General features: G+C 40.7%; 1 protein-coding gene across 11 annotated transcripts in view; it reads right to left on the bottom strand.

Annotated features, from left to right (window-relative positions):
* The window catches only part of TRIM2 (tripartite motif containing 2), an 87,017-nt gene that overhangs the window by 44,074 nt on the left and 27,692 nt on the right, over positions 1-15,251 (bottom strand). For 2 of the 11 annotated variants that reach the window (XM_042049545.1, XM_042049554.1), the window contains exon 1: positions 14,062-14,430. The exons of 6 other annotated variants lie outside the window; for them this stretch is intronic. The gene's annotated coding sequence lies outside the window, so the exon portion shown is untranslated. Of the gene's footprint in view, positions 1-2,489; positions 2,510-5,307; positions 5,460-14,061; positions 14,431-15,251 lie in introns of those variants that run through there. 3 more of the 11 variants (XM_042049547.1, XM_042049556.1, XM_042049555.1) reach the window with 2 other exon arrangements.

Here is a 15,251-nt window from a genome sequence, read left to right as displayed (position 1 = left end):
TAAAATTCATAGATCAACTCTGATTTTACTAGGCTGTTACCAAAGAAATCAAAAAGAAATTTGGTGCCTGCTATTTTTCAGCTATGCAGAGAAGGTTGTTAAAAAGATGCTTGTGAATACACAGACACCACTGAAGTAAAGCAACATAGAATTAGCTTTGTCTTCCAGTATAACAGCTGGTGGGTTTTGCAGACCAAGGTAGTATTTGCATCTCTAAATACAGTGTATCTTTTCTTTTGAATAAACGAAATCGTATGCAAGTATTTCAGCTAACTGAGGCTAACAAAGCTTCCCACAAATAAAAGAACACAAAGCTCCATTTGCATCAAGAAGAAAACGCGTGGGGTTTAAATACTCTCTTTGCTACCCTGACTTAATTAGGACAGATAAAGTTATTTTAGAAGTTTAAAATGTTGTCCTAAGCTCTTTAAGCACAGTTTCCAGAATATAATACTTATTCCATTCTTGAATTGATGAGCTAAATAGTATTATTAATCATCTAGTGTGATTGAAATGTAATCTAAATTCCTGTTAAAAATACAAATTCTGCATACATCCTTTACTTTCCACTTGGTGATCATTTAGCCAGATCATTTTATGCATCAGGCAGATCCAGCCTGGTTTCCCTGGACAGTGCCCACAGGGTGAAGGCATGTTGTAATCCAGTTTATAACCTGAAATGAAACATCAGGCAGCGTGTGTGCATGTATTAGGGTTTGGGGTGCCTGTGCCAAAATACTGTCCCTCTGATTCCCTTAACATGTGCTGAACTCAATCAAAGAGAGAGCACAAGGTGTTTCATTTTAGCTCTAACATTCAGAAGCAGAAGGCATTTGTACAGCAGGATTCAAAGTTTTTAAAAAGGCCAGAGATTTCAGGCATGTTTTTGGAGAGGTGAGTTTTTTATGTTTGGTTCGGGGATTTTTTTAGTTTTCTTTTTACACTGTGTGGGAAATCCCTATTGCAAAGAACAAGCAACAGATTTCACTCCCACAACAAGAAGATCCAATCCAAGGCCTTTTGTTTCTGCCACTGGAACAAAGACACTTAAAACAAAAATTGAGTGAGAAAATTCAGGAGTGGCACCCCTAGAACTGAAGTGGAAGACTGTCGGACAGAAGCATGCAGACATCATATAGTTGCTTGCTTTCCCTTGCTCATTTCAAAGGCCACATTTACATACACTAAAACAGAATGACCAGTATCACTCAAATTACTATTTCCATTTATGGTCAGTAGTAAGGACTGCATACCCCTCAAAACAGAACTGATCCCATAACATACCTCATGGCCAGAGGAGACTGCTGGAGCCACAGCTGCAGCCACTCTCACAGGGATATACACCTCCAAATGAGACATTGCTTCAAAGTGCTGTTCCCTTATCATGAACTCTGAGAAGTTGCCTGCTGACAATGAGCTGATACTCCACAAATTATCCTGCTTCTTCAACAAAACAAAAGCGTGCTACTGTGGCAAGGAAAATGAGACAAAAGCCATAGCATTCCCCCTGAGATTTTACTTGTTACATGTTGATATGTGGGTTTCTTCTCCTTAGTGAAGAGGAAATGGATTCTTAGCTCCAGGAACGATCTTGCACTTTACCCCCACAGCAGTTACAACCAGACTCTGAACAGGTTTATTGTATGTGTATGTCTTTTGTGCTCGGAGCTGGAAGTGGGGATGGTCATTATATGCTGCACTTTGTTTGTTGTTTTTCTGTTTTTAAGTAAAAAATAATAGGCTACTTTTCCTCAGAAAATTGCTGCATTTCATTGTTGCTGTTGACTTATCTGTGTTACTGCTGACCAGTGAAGAAAGTTCTGGAGAAGAAAATACATAGTACATGCCATCTTCATAGTGCCATGGAAGAGTGATGTAGCTTCTGTTGTCATTCCCTGTAAACGTCCTGGGCTTTGAATAACTTATTCTTTTCCCTGTTCCAAACACAACCTAAATTCATATTCTTAGGGAGGCCATAAATAGTAAGGTACCAAAAAAACTCACAGTTAACTTACAGGCCATAGGTAGATATTGGTATCTTCTCTAATATTAAATAAATCATCCAAACACTCCAAGTTAAGATTAATGGTCTGCACTGAAGCCTGTACTATAAACTGACTGAACGGAGTAGTCTTAAGTCACGCTGCTGTACAAAAGAGATTTTAAGGTCAGCAGAAAAAAATTATTGGGTTCGTTCAAACTAAATCACCAGCAAATACAGTCCTGGCAATTAAGGCTGACTGAAGAGGTGTGAGAGACCAGAAATCAATTACCCAAAGCCAACATGCTGGAAATGAGGATTAGTTTAGGAACACAAATACAGGAGAGGATGGGCTGTTACAGCCATCACCCAGCTCCACACAGCCCTAATTTGACCCTGTTGCCAGGAGAGCAAGTGGGGTGAAACAGCCAAGCTTTGTCATTGTGGAGCCATGCCTACACCAGGAATCAAAGGGCCTTAGTCTTCCTCATGAGCCACTGGCCTTTACCTTTCCCCACTGTGGCTGTGCACCCACGCAGATCCAGCAGCTTCCAGAGAGCAAGTGCAACTTCCAGCCCTCACTCCACATCCTCCAGAAGCCCAGGCTGTAGCTCACACTAGCTGAGAAGAGCAACAGCTTCCTCCCGCTGTGGAGGGCACAGGGCATGTCTGTAGCCAAAAGCCAGAGGGCATGTCTGCCCCAGAAGGAGCTCTGCTAGGTCTTGGTTCCTCCCCACCAGCCACAGCCGTGAGCCATGGTCACTCCCTCATCTCATGATCCAGCAGAGCAGATGCTTTTTCCCAGGGCTTGTGACCCAACACAAGGGATTTGTCATAGCCTGGGAGGCAAACAACTTGCCTGGGATGTAATGCTGGGTTGCTGGAAATTTTCCCAGCAGCCCAGCATCCATCCTCCTGTGACTTTGCCACCTTCTTCTATTTCCTTCTACCTTCTGCTTATGCCTGGTTTAGCTTGCCAAGGTTGCGGCTTTTGCAGCACAACTGCAGCACGGCTGGGACAGCCTGGCCTCCCCGCTCAGCCAGCGTGAGCCTTTCTGGCAGGACTGCACTTCCTGCCTCTCTCTGCCACTGAAGTTGCAAGTCAGGCAGCACCAGACACAAACTGCTTTTCTCCCCTTCGTGTTATTCTGTCTCTTCCCCCATTTGGGTATTTGCCATTGAGGTGGCTCTGCAGTCACCAGAAACAAGCTCTGTATTCCATCATTCCTTTTGCATGGCAATGGGGTCACCTCCTGTACCACTGTCAGATGCAGATATCATGAATTAGGTTTCTTTTAAAGGTTTTCAACTGCTAAAGGCACAGGAATAACAGGAATAGAAGCCACTACTACAAATTCAAGCCTTGCTTAATAGCATTACATGTTTAATGATTTGTTCCTTCTTTTCTTCCTCCTTTCCCCAGCCTGTAATCAAAGCTTACAAAAGGGTGAGCACCTGAAACATGGGTGGACCTTTTAAGACATCACCATACTAATGCTTTATACTCCAGTTTGTAGAGGGAAGGTTATGGCTGGCATCTAATACCTACTTTTCTTCTCTCTCCTCATCCCCAAAACTTATGCCTCTGCAGTACCCCCTTCTCCACCACCCTTTGGAGGTGAATAATCCTGCTTCTATCCCCAGAGACCCCATCTCCCAGCTGTCCTGTCCTTGGAAGGAGAGGGGACCTGCTGGTGGCTGCCCTGCACACACCAAGGGACAAGTCTGGCAGGTTAGAGCTTGTGTGATCACACAATCATCACCGACTGAGAGGCTATTTGTCTGTCTGAGGTTTTCAGGGCCTCATTCTGGGTCAGGGTCTTGCACAACAAATCACAAAACAGCTGTAACACACTGAATTTACTGCACATGCAAGGACAATGCCTCAGTGGGCAACCATGAATCCTCAACCAAATACCCCAAATTCTCAAAAACGAGATTTCAGAAAGAAGGGGTAGGAAATTAATGGAAAAGGACACACCAAGGGAAATAATAGGATAAAAGTATCAGGTTAAATTACAGCATCAGAACTCTAATTTAGGGCCCTTTCCATGTTTAATAAAATATCATATTCTCAGGTGAGCTCCTAAAAAAAAATCTGCAGTGAGGTATGTTGAAGTAATTATTTCAGGGGCTAGATGTTGTACAGTCATAAGTAAAAGAATTTTAAATTGTACACTTGCCATCCAAAGCAGTGAGTCAGAGTAGCTCTACTGAAAAAACCCTACCCTACTGGTACTATCACCCTTACAATTGCACATTTTTGACTCTCTAGGTCTACCTATTTTGTGAACACTGACAGATCTCTGTTCAGCCTTTAGAGGTATACACAGGCTCAAATAAAACCAAGCTGAACTGACAAATAATTAAAACTGCACATCAAAACACTGCTGCTTCCATAAACATCTGCTGTGAAATGCTACTTGAAATAAAAGTGCTCCATGAAGACTCCATACTAATTACTGTTAACACGTCCAGGAGCAGGAAAACAGGCAGTAGAGCAAATCAGGAATCTATTTGGAAAGAGGTCCCTGATCTTTTCTACATACTGTTAGATATAAGGTATGTTGAAAAATGCTCTAGCCATTTTCTTCACGGTTGCTGAGCAACGGGGAAGACAAGTAAAAGCAAGCAGAAAATGCTCAGTGCTTTTGGTACTGAACTGTGTGGTGAAGACTGTAGAGATCATCCCCTCCACTCCCTCCTGAGACTGGATCTGCCCCATGTTGCATGTCCACTGCACCTCTCCCTTTAGGGGAGGTAATACACATCAGGTGCTGGAGTTTAGTCACACATTCTCTGATGACCACCATAAAGTCCCTCTGTTGTTTCCATTTACTTCAGTAGGATTTTGGTGAACTAGCATGAAGTTCAAATCAGCGAGGGAGAAGGCAACACTCAGCAATCACTACAAGTCACGTAACTTCTTCACAAAATTAACTTAGGGAGTGCCAACCCTTTAGAATGTTTTTCTCACAGCCTTCAAAAATCCCACTTCCCATTAAATACAACATATGAAACACAAACCAGGAGGGAAAGGAGGGAAAAAACCCCAAAACACTTTAGGTGTCTCACAGCAAGAAACAGCAGATAGAATATAAGTATTGAAAAAGCAAAAATGGAGGCAGAAAGGGAAGGAATTGTCATCTTCTAAGCACAAAACCACATACTAGGAGAAGAACTAAGGAGGGGAAAAAAGAGCCCCTCTCCAGCATGTCAGCAGGCTGAAATCGGGCACACATCCTCTGCAACACTTATATTGTTTAAAAAACAAAATATTCCTTGCTGCACCTCCATATGTACCTTAGCTGTTGAACAGTACCCACCTCATTTTCTTGTCCATAGCCCAGCAATGTCTGTATCTGCCAAGTCTTCTTCTGAACCAAAATATCTTTGAAAAACGCAGCGATGTGTCTACACATTTATATTGTCCTTGGGTTCAGAGAAAACTTTGCTCAAGCGTTAAGTGGCAGGCAAAAGTTTACCCAGGCAGGCTCTTTATGTTGGCAAAAGTGCAACACTGAACTTCCACAGCAAGTAGGCAAACACATGGCTGTGTGCAGCAGGTAGTCTGGCAGCACCAGCAGTGGTGAGAAACAATGTCAGGGCAACCTTGGCAAAAGGAGCTCTGTGGGTTTGAACAATGGTTGTGGGCACAGGAGCTGAACAGACCAACCAACCATAGCAAAAAGCCATCTACAGCTCTCAGTGGGAGCTCAAAGTGCTCTGAGCCCGAGCATGCTAGCTGTGACGCTGTGTCCTCCACCTCTGCACTCACAGGGACACTATTTCACTTCCCAGCAGTCAGCTCCAGCAATTCAGAACTTGGAAACACCCAATGGCTGAACTTCACCCAGTAAACACGTCCTTCCAGTCCTCAGCAAGGACACTCATTTGCTGATTGCATGCCAACACTCCTATTTAAAGAAGTGTTGTTATTGGAAATAGCTGAAACATTCTACAGCACGGATTAAGTGCTCCCTGCACCTTGTGCCTTGCCTGCAGAAATACATCAATTCCCAGCATGTGCTTCCACAGCAGAGTTTTACCACAGCCACAGTAACATGTGTTACCTGCCTGCAAACCCCTGAGTGGGCAGCACCCCCAGACAGTCCTACCAAGCAGCTACTCTGGCTCAGCCCAGGTTTTACTCAAGCCTTCTCCCTGAGGTACAAGGTTTTATACATGACACGAAGTTATCTGCCTTTATCCTTCATCTCCAAAAACAACTCTCCTAAGCTTTCTCTGAGACTGCAGGTTCAGGCCAGATGCCCAAGGCCATCATGGGGCATTGCCAGACTGCTCATAAGCAAATGCTCAGCTCCGATGTAGATCAGATTTCCACAAAAATTACATTCTCAGGAGAGCTTGTACATACACTCCTGCATAAATATCAGTCTTTTCAACTGGCATCACAACTTAGGAAGCAACAACTAATGAAAGAGGAATAAAGCAGAACCAGTCATATGCCACAATTTTAAGACTCTCCCAAGCTGAACTGGGATATACAGGACATTCATTTCTACATGAAAAGACATCCATTTTACTTTACAGGAAAACCAGTACATTTTTGTGTACATGAAAAGCAAATTAGGGGACAGTATAGGAAACTATAATAACCATGTGAATGCAACTGTCTGTTTAAACAAAAAAAAGAAGTTGGAAAAAAACCTGGCATCAGGACAGATAAGACCAGTATTGTCTTAAATCAACCGCATTATCATTTGGATTGTGATAGCACCTGGAAATCTCTTTCAAGTACCAGAATCCTGCTGTGATAGGCACCTGCTTCACAGCACACAAGTTCCTGTGCAAACATGTCTGATCCATTCTTATGCTCTTCTGCAGGCATCTACTGTCAGCAACCATCTAAATTATAAGGCTAGGCTAGATTTACTTTTGATTTGACCCAGACAAACCTTCAAGTTACTCAAAGCAGACATCACAGGAGCTGTCACTCCCTTTTGGCATAGTTAATGGATATTAAGGGCTCTACGTGGCTGCTTCTATCACTTCGCAAAGCTGGGCCATTTAGGGATGTCAGGTGAAAAGAATCCCTCAGACATCTGCCTTGTGAGGAATGTCACTCAGGGCCACAGAGTACTTTTAGCAGGTACACCCCTTTCAGGTCATACAAACAAGACTCCCAACAACCGTGAATGACTAATCATCACTCCAAGAAGAGAACCCTTTCATAGTGAATACATTACTAACCTAGCATTTCTCTTCTCCCTTCTCTTACCTTTTCACATTTATTTTATCCTTAAGAAAAAAAAGAGACTTCCAGTGGTGTTTCCTTTTTCTGGTTTCTCTGCATAGGTACTCTGGATTATTAATATCTGCTTTAAGTAATGTCATAGAGATTGGGGAAATCATGCCTTGATCACTATCCTGGTTCTTCTCATTTAAAAGTTGCCCACCTCCATCATCAGAGGTCCCTCCTGAGGGTGCACATCTTCAGAGCAGGCCTTCTGCACAAGCACATCCCAGAGGTGAAACAATGATGGCTGTTCAGAGGATAAAGGTCACCATTCAGGAGCACAGATAAAAACACATCCCAAAAGCTAAATATGGGAAGAAACTTTCCTGCTTTTACAATTAATTGTATTCAAGACTGTGTAATATGTCAGCTTCTGGTAAGACTAACAAAAATTTTAAACTGTGCGAACAGAGGAAATGAGAGGAAACTCATTTATTTTTTTTCCAAATCCACCTTATATACACAAACATTTTTGCATGCTCTAATCTAGTCTGTCTTTTTACTCATTTTTATAGGATGGAGTAATAAAAAACTAATTAGAATGAGGAACCTAAGGGATGAGGGGGTTCTCTGCCTACACAGAACATGTAGTGCAATTCTTATAGAACAGTTCTCCAACACTTAATGTCTTCTTTTTTCTGTGTAATAAAGAGTTGCACTTATCTCCACGGAGAGATTTTATGTAAAGGATTACTTTTTAAATTAATGAAAAATTATTTGTCAGGAACTAAGTATCTCAGAACATGTTTGTGTTTTTCAACCAAAATTTATTTTCAGCTGTTTTAGACACAAGACAAAAAGTATATTTGATAAATAGAATGAAATCTTCATGGTGCAACACTTAATTTTATCTCTTTCTTATGTTTTTTGAGCTGAGATGCACAAAGAGCAGTTGCTCCCAAAACTACACACAGCAGACTAAGAATTAGGTAATAAGAGAAGAACCAGTTCTTTGCAGAGAGTCCACTAAAACTTAAAAGCACTTTGGAAAGACCACATATTAACCCAAATCGTAGTACTGTGTCAGAGTAACACTCAGGACAAAAAAAAACCACTCATGATATGAAAGCAATCTGTGGCTCTACCTGACTTTTTGGCCCTAGGTTTCCTAACTTCAGCACAGTGCAATTACTTGAGTTCTAGATATCAAATGAAATTTGCTTTCAAGATAAAAAAAAAACAGAAGCAAAACAAACCAACACCTGCAGAAGCTTATCTTGTGGGAGTTAATCCCTTAAGGTTTACATTAACACTTCCACCAACAGAGGGATTACAGGAGAGAAAGCTGTAGAAGGGAATTTCATGAATACTGTTTCCTCACTGGGGGAAAAAAAAAAAGCAGAAGCAAAAGCAAACCAGATAACTGTGTGAATGCAGAGAAACCATGGCATCTTTTCCTCTTCAGGAGTTTATGTACACTGTGAATGGCTTGTTCCTCAGTCCTGCATTTTTATTCCTGGGGGCATTTTCATTCCTGAGGAATTTGTAAGTAGTGGGATTTACAGTATTTGCAATTTACAGCTGTTCTCAGAAGAACCAAGGGGCCCTGAAGACATCGTTGAACTTGCTGGCACCTGCTCTTTTGGAAGTCCCATTTCTCACAGTATATGCAAGTTGTCTAATAATACAGATAATGGGCCAAATATGGCTGGGGCTAAATATGGGACACATACTGTCTCTCCAAGGACCACTACAGAGATTAATGCATTAAGAGGCACAAAACCCCCATAATTGTTGGGATCTTTTCAAGAGCATTTCCAAGTTCAGCACAATCCTTTGAGTGCAATTTGTTGTTGTTTTTCTGTAAGCAATTGTTTCAAGCACATTTGCTCAAGATTCCATCACTACTTTGGAGGGCTTCTGTTCTGCAAAAGGTGCAGGAGCATTTTGCACATTCATGTTTTCATACTAGTCAGAGTTATGTAGTTCAAAATAATCTGGACACTGTTCTTTCCTTGCTAAATCAACTCATGAGCACTTCACAAAACACACTGGTAGATATAGTGCACCTTCAAGCTCACAAATAATCAGGCTCTGCTGAACTTTGATGTAGAAGGAGGCAGGCACAGTATAGATCCTTGCAGAAAGCTTTTTTAAAGCCATCAGTCCAGGCATGACAAATTTCCACATTACAAGTTCACTGAAAGAGTAGCCTCAAAACTAGCATTCAAAACCCATTAAAACAAAGAAAAAGGGGCGGGGTGGAGGGGGATTGTCACTCTGTGCTTCCAGAACTACAAGAAAAAAAATCAAGAACAGAAGCTCATGGCAAGCACAAAACAAATAGCTTTCCATGACAAAAGAACAGAAAGTCACCCATAAATAAACTGATCATACACATGTTTAGGCAGACTAATAACACCAAGACAAATCCATACTGGATTAGGAGCAAGCAAATTGCTGAATATTCATCTCAAGCATTTAAAATCTGATCAAAAGTAACTGCATCTACTCCGATCTTTATGTCTCTTTCAAAAAGAGCATCCACCTTGGCATAATGACTGAAGATCACCATCCACTTAATTAACCACTCCTACAATGCATCCAAACCTGATAATATTCAGATGGTTTTAAAGTGAGACGGAATAATACTTTTACACATGAGCAAAAGTGCTGACCATAAAAAGCAGAGCTGTTTGGAGTTCTTCCAGGGGAACACATGATAACAGTGAATTTTTAAGTGACCTCTATTCTTCCAGTGGCACGGCACGTTCTTATTACCGCCTAGATTTAATATTTAACAATAAATCATCACAGCCATTTCAGCATGAGTTTCTTTTGATTCTTGTGTTAGCAGGGTCACCATGTAATGTAAGAAGTGCCAGAATACATGCTGCTAACATTTTTCACATGTCTATGATTAGTCTCTTCTTAATTTAGCTGTGCCTCTTTTAACCCTACTGCAACTAGATAGCGGCCAGATGTAGAGAGCCAGCTAACATCTACCTGCTACATCTACCTGTTCAGCACCTGAAGAAATATATTCTATTTGCATTTCCAATTTCGATTCTTCCTTTTGAATGGGATTTACCTTTGAGCTTTTGCCCTAAAGTCCAGCTAGCAAGTAGGAAGGCTGCCTGGTTGCCAGCAGACTTCTCAGCTGACTAGATTCTTGGCTGTCCCCACATGGGACATTAGTGACATGTTATGTCACTTATTTCTCTGTATAGTATTCCAGTTACAAACTGTTAATTCTGATCAAACTAAACTACTGACTTCCAGCTAAAATCACCTTTCAAAATAAGTAATGCCCAATCCAAACATAACCAGCCATCCCAATTATTAGAAGGAGCGACATGCAATGCCAAGGTATGTCTACAGACCGTGGACAGAAAATGTTTAGACAGCCTGTGGTAGAAAACAAAGGCAAATGCCTTTAATGTTACAATTTATACAATAGATATTTATCTATTTAAACCACAGAAATAAAACATGGTCTTTATAGAAATAAAACCATTCAGAAAGTTTGACATAAAATTCCGTTTTCATTTCTCCAAAGGTCAGCCTGAGTTTTGTTCAGTGGAAGGTGATCTTTCTTTCAGTTGATCAAAAACAAAGAGGGAGAAAAAGACATCTTGTGCACAAAACAGGAATTCCTCCAAATTTCATTTGTTAAATGTCTGCAACCAAGCAGCTCTTCCCTTTACAGACATGTTAATACAAACCTCACAGCACACCAAGGGACTGCCTCCAATCCATTCATGTCTCATAACAAATAGAAGAGCAAGTCCAATTCTAACAGAAGGAGCATGTCTTGAAAAGTAATTTGTCAAAAATAGAGATACAGATAGGTGAAGTCCATTTATGTGACTGCTAAGCCCTGTTCTTTTCCGTTCACTATTTTAAAAACCTCTAAATAGTCATTATTTCCTTTCCAATATTGATTTCTTCCAACAAATATTGATTTTTTTTTTTTTAGTCTAGTTTTTTTTAACAGCTAATGCCATGCATTTCCCATGGTTAGCTCTCCCCACCTTTTATTTTTTACCAGGAAACATTACAGAAAACATAACCACAACCTGCAGTCTCTGGAAATAGCACATAATTATTGATAATTATAATTTTGATGAAGGCGTCAGCCGAGTATAGCATTTGCAACAGTGGATTGCAATCTGAGAGTAACTGGATTTCTTCAATAACTGAAAAAGGCAAAATATGGATGAGCAAAATTCCAGGACAAAATTTTTAGGGTTTTGGAATTAGTGGTATTTTATAATACAGAATACTGCATTATCCTGAAAACAACTAATTAAAGTATTATTCCCTTATATAATGCAATTGTATTAAGGAACATTATTTATAAACTGAACTTATTATTTGGAGTAATATATGCTTGCTGCTGTGTATAAAAAAATAGTTCAAACTAGCTACACTTGTACCCTCAGACACATTTAATTCTGATAAGACAATATGCTTGCCAGCAGATCAAATCAAAGGCTTTTACATGTGGCTCAAGGATTTATCCTAACCTACTGTACATTGTGCCTTTGTTTTCATAAAAATAGTTCATGTGTCTAGACACAGTATTACATGTTTCTGCAAAACTGTGTATCTTTAATACTTTATGCAGATGATTAAATTTCAGCTTCAGTATAGCAATGCACAACACTTTGTTCTTTGGATTAGAACACCCAGTACCTTTTCAGTTAATTTAATTCCTTAGTTTTCCTCAAAGGAATCAGGAGCATTGCTGTGTTTACACAAGCTGTCCAAATTCTAGTTTTGTTATGAATTAATGAAATTCCATTATCAGGCAAAGACAGGCCCAGCATGTTTTCATGATGGCTTCAAGCACCAATTATCTGGGATTTTCCAGTAAACAACCTGACCTTCAAGCTAAAACTAGGAAGAATGGTATCATGGGCTGGGGAAATCCCCCAGCAGAATTATCATCTTTGTCCAGGTAAGGTCTAATGTTCCAAACGCTGTGCATGCTGCTGGACATAGCAGAATTCAGACAGCACTTGCATGGACCATGGACACTGCTTGTCTCAAATGTATATCCTCAAACCTAAGATTTCATGAAAAATCAATGCCATGAAAAAGATGAACTTTTAAGACACACACACTCCCACCACCCCCCAAAAGCCTTAAATGTCTGGAAGGATACATTCGCTGTCTCCCTTGACATTACATACAGAAATCAAAAGATTTTCCCCAGTTGATTGAAATGATTGTTTCCATGATTTTAATCCTTCCCTCTTCCCAGAAACCCTATAATCAAATCTAGAATTGGTTCTGTCATAAAACCCACTTAACGCTTTCTTCTGGCCCTTGAGCAGCATGTGTTAGTAATGCTCCTTGAAGAAAAGTTTTGTGTAGCCTTCTCCCTGAGCAAAGATGTAATTATTAAAGGCCTATGAAAGCCATTTCTCATGAAAAAGGATCAATCTCAGGGACTGAAATGAACCCTGGATGAAGAAAACCCAAACCTGTTCTTTATAACCAAACTGTGGGCAGTGCAGGTCCAGATCAGACATGGGAGTTTATTCACCACTCAAGTTTGTCAAATGCTTTGCTGAGAAGTTTGAGGAAACCTCTGGTTTATGGTAAGCAGTTTTGGATGAGGGTCAAAGTACAGAAGCCTTATTTCATTTTGTCAGCAGCTAACAGACTGATTCCTCCCCCAAACTCTCTGGAAACAGGGAATAACCTCCTCTTCCTGCTGGCTTTGTTTGCGAGCAGAATGATGCAGTCCCAAGACCAGGTGCAGTAGCTTTCTGGTACCTTCTCTCTATAACCACTCCAGGCTTTAGATACTATCCAGAAAATTATGGGACTAGCTTGAAAATAAGTAAGTTTATACAGATTTGAACAAAACAAACCTTTTAATATGCTTTTCAAGACATACAGTTTATATTCCCAAGTTTATTAAAAATATTCACATTTTCTAGAAGCCCTCATTACTATCGCTAGTCAATTTAATTTCAGTTTTCACACAAGCAACAATGTGGAATGTTTGAGTTAAGGGTCGTTTTCTTGGTCTATTTCTTGTTTTATTATTAGTATATTACCTGGTATATTATCTATCATTAAAATCCCTTGGTTTTACTTAAACCTATCAATCTGCCTGAAAGTCTGCCTAGACTGCATTTTGAAAACAGTAAAATGAACCAAAAGGAGAGTAATCAACCCATCTCAATAACCTATGGAGAGCTATGCACCAGGTAACGGCTCAAGTTACTCTTCACAAAAGCACAACAGAATATGGCAACATTAATGCCAACTTCCAGCTTCCAAAAATGAACAACTCTGAAAAGTAAACTGTCTCTTCTAATTAGACCTTGGCATTGTCCTCTCAGATTTACAGAGTCATTATTTTGCTTTCAATAAACATCACTATTTCTTTCCTAGGCAAACTCCTTGGCTCTGTTACAATTATTTCTTTTAAATATTAAAGAGCAGGAAACATTTGTTTTCCCTTGTCACATCCTGTCCTCTTTACATAGCATCAGAGAGTCCCCTTTGAAACGCCTGCTTTACGGCAAGCCTGACATGCACAGTTCAATCAAAACATTTCTTATTGTCTTTTGCCAACTACAAACAAATTTCTGCACAAACACTGAAAATATTTAAAGGTTTCGACAGCCATCTAAAGCCGAGCTAACACGACTGTCAAAGAAAGGTGGTGTCAAACTGCTCGGCTTCCCCGCTACCACCCTGACTTAAAAAAGAAAAAGAAAGACAAAGCAATTCACTCATTCGCACAGCAGAGCTCCTGGCAAGAGCTCACTTGCTGTAAAGCCACTGCTCTCACAAAACATCCGAAAGCAGAAAAAGGACACGAACAGTTAGAGATGAGTGTGAAAGGGTAACTTACATTATTCAGAAAGACAGTGGGAAAGGACTGCTGCAGTTTCTTCGTTATTTTACACTGCTGTTGGCAGAGCAGACAACCAAAAAAGTTCACCTAAAGAAATCCCTCCTTTTAATTCTCTCTCTCCCAGTTCATTTACTCTGGAGTCTCTCAGCCTGAAGAGCTCGGACAGTCAAAAGTTTATTCCGTTGTATTTCCAAATGATATGGCCGACTTTCCTTGGACACATACCAATGATGCAGTAAAAATAGACAAAAGGGGGGGGAGGGAAGAAGCAATCTAGCTTGAGCCTGAATCTTCTTAACTCAGAGTTTTCTGTAAAAGCTGCTCTTATGTCAGAAGATCCCATTCCTATCCTAACTCGCACAGCACTGAGTCATCCATCTGGTCTTCATAAACTGCAAATTACAGGCAAAGCAGGGAACATACACAGTCCAGTTTTAGCAGAACTCCCCAAGCATCAGCCTTACAAGTAACCTGAGGTACAAAGGCTTTGAAAATAAACAGCTGGCCCCATGCCGGGATTGTCTCCCGTCTGCAGATGCCCGACTGCTCCCCCAGGCAGCGTCCAGCAGCCCAGAGCACCACCCACCACTCAAGAAAGTGGCAGCCGGGTCCCCACACTCCCCGCTGTGGAAACAAACCGACCTTGCAGCCCTCCCTCGCTCCCAGCACAAACAGCCTCTCTGAAAAGGGGCAGGAAAATCCAGTGCATTGTATGAAATCGTTCAACAGTTTAGCAAGTCATTTAGAACAACCTGGTTTTTATAAACAGGGAAGTGAATGCTGATCCCCTTACATCCTCTCAATGCTTCCAGGTGGGAAGCAAATCTAATGTGTTCGTAGGTTTTGCTGGGTTTTTGTCCATTCAGAGCCAGTAGACAGTTGCTTAATAGGGAACTTCTGGGATGGTTCAAGCAACTCATTACAAGAATGAACATTTTACCAAAAGTATCAGAAACAAAGTTTTGATACACACCCCATGAAAGTCCATGGCTCAAAGCCTGGAAGACACTTTCAGCCCCTATTTGCATCTATTTAAAGGTCTAGTGCCCTGATTAAATTCAAGTACCAAAGGCTTAAGGAGTCACCTATATTTTGGGATGTTTCATGGCTTTTGTGTCAGAACTGAAGAACATTCTTTTTCCCAATAAAAAAATCAAGAAAACAAGTTTATGGTGGATAAAAAAGTT

The sequence above is a fragment of the Corvus kubaryi genome, unplaced genomic scaffold, assembly GCF_017639235.1.
Source record: "Corvus kubaryi isolate FWS band 111438036 unplaced genomic scaffold, C.kubaryi_AGA036_p1.0 71, whole genome shotgun sequence".
NCBI lineage: Eukaryota > Metazoa > Chordata > Aves > Passeriformes > Corvidae > Corvus > Corvus kubaryi.
Note: the sequence above shows the minus strand (reverse complement) of the source record. Positions and strands in the feature narration are given on the sequence as shown.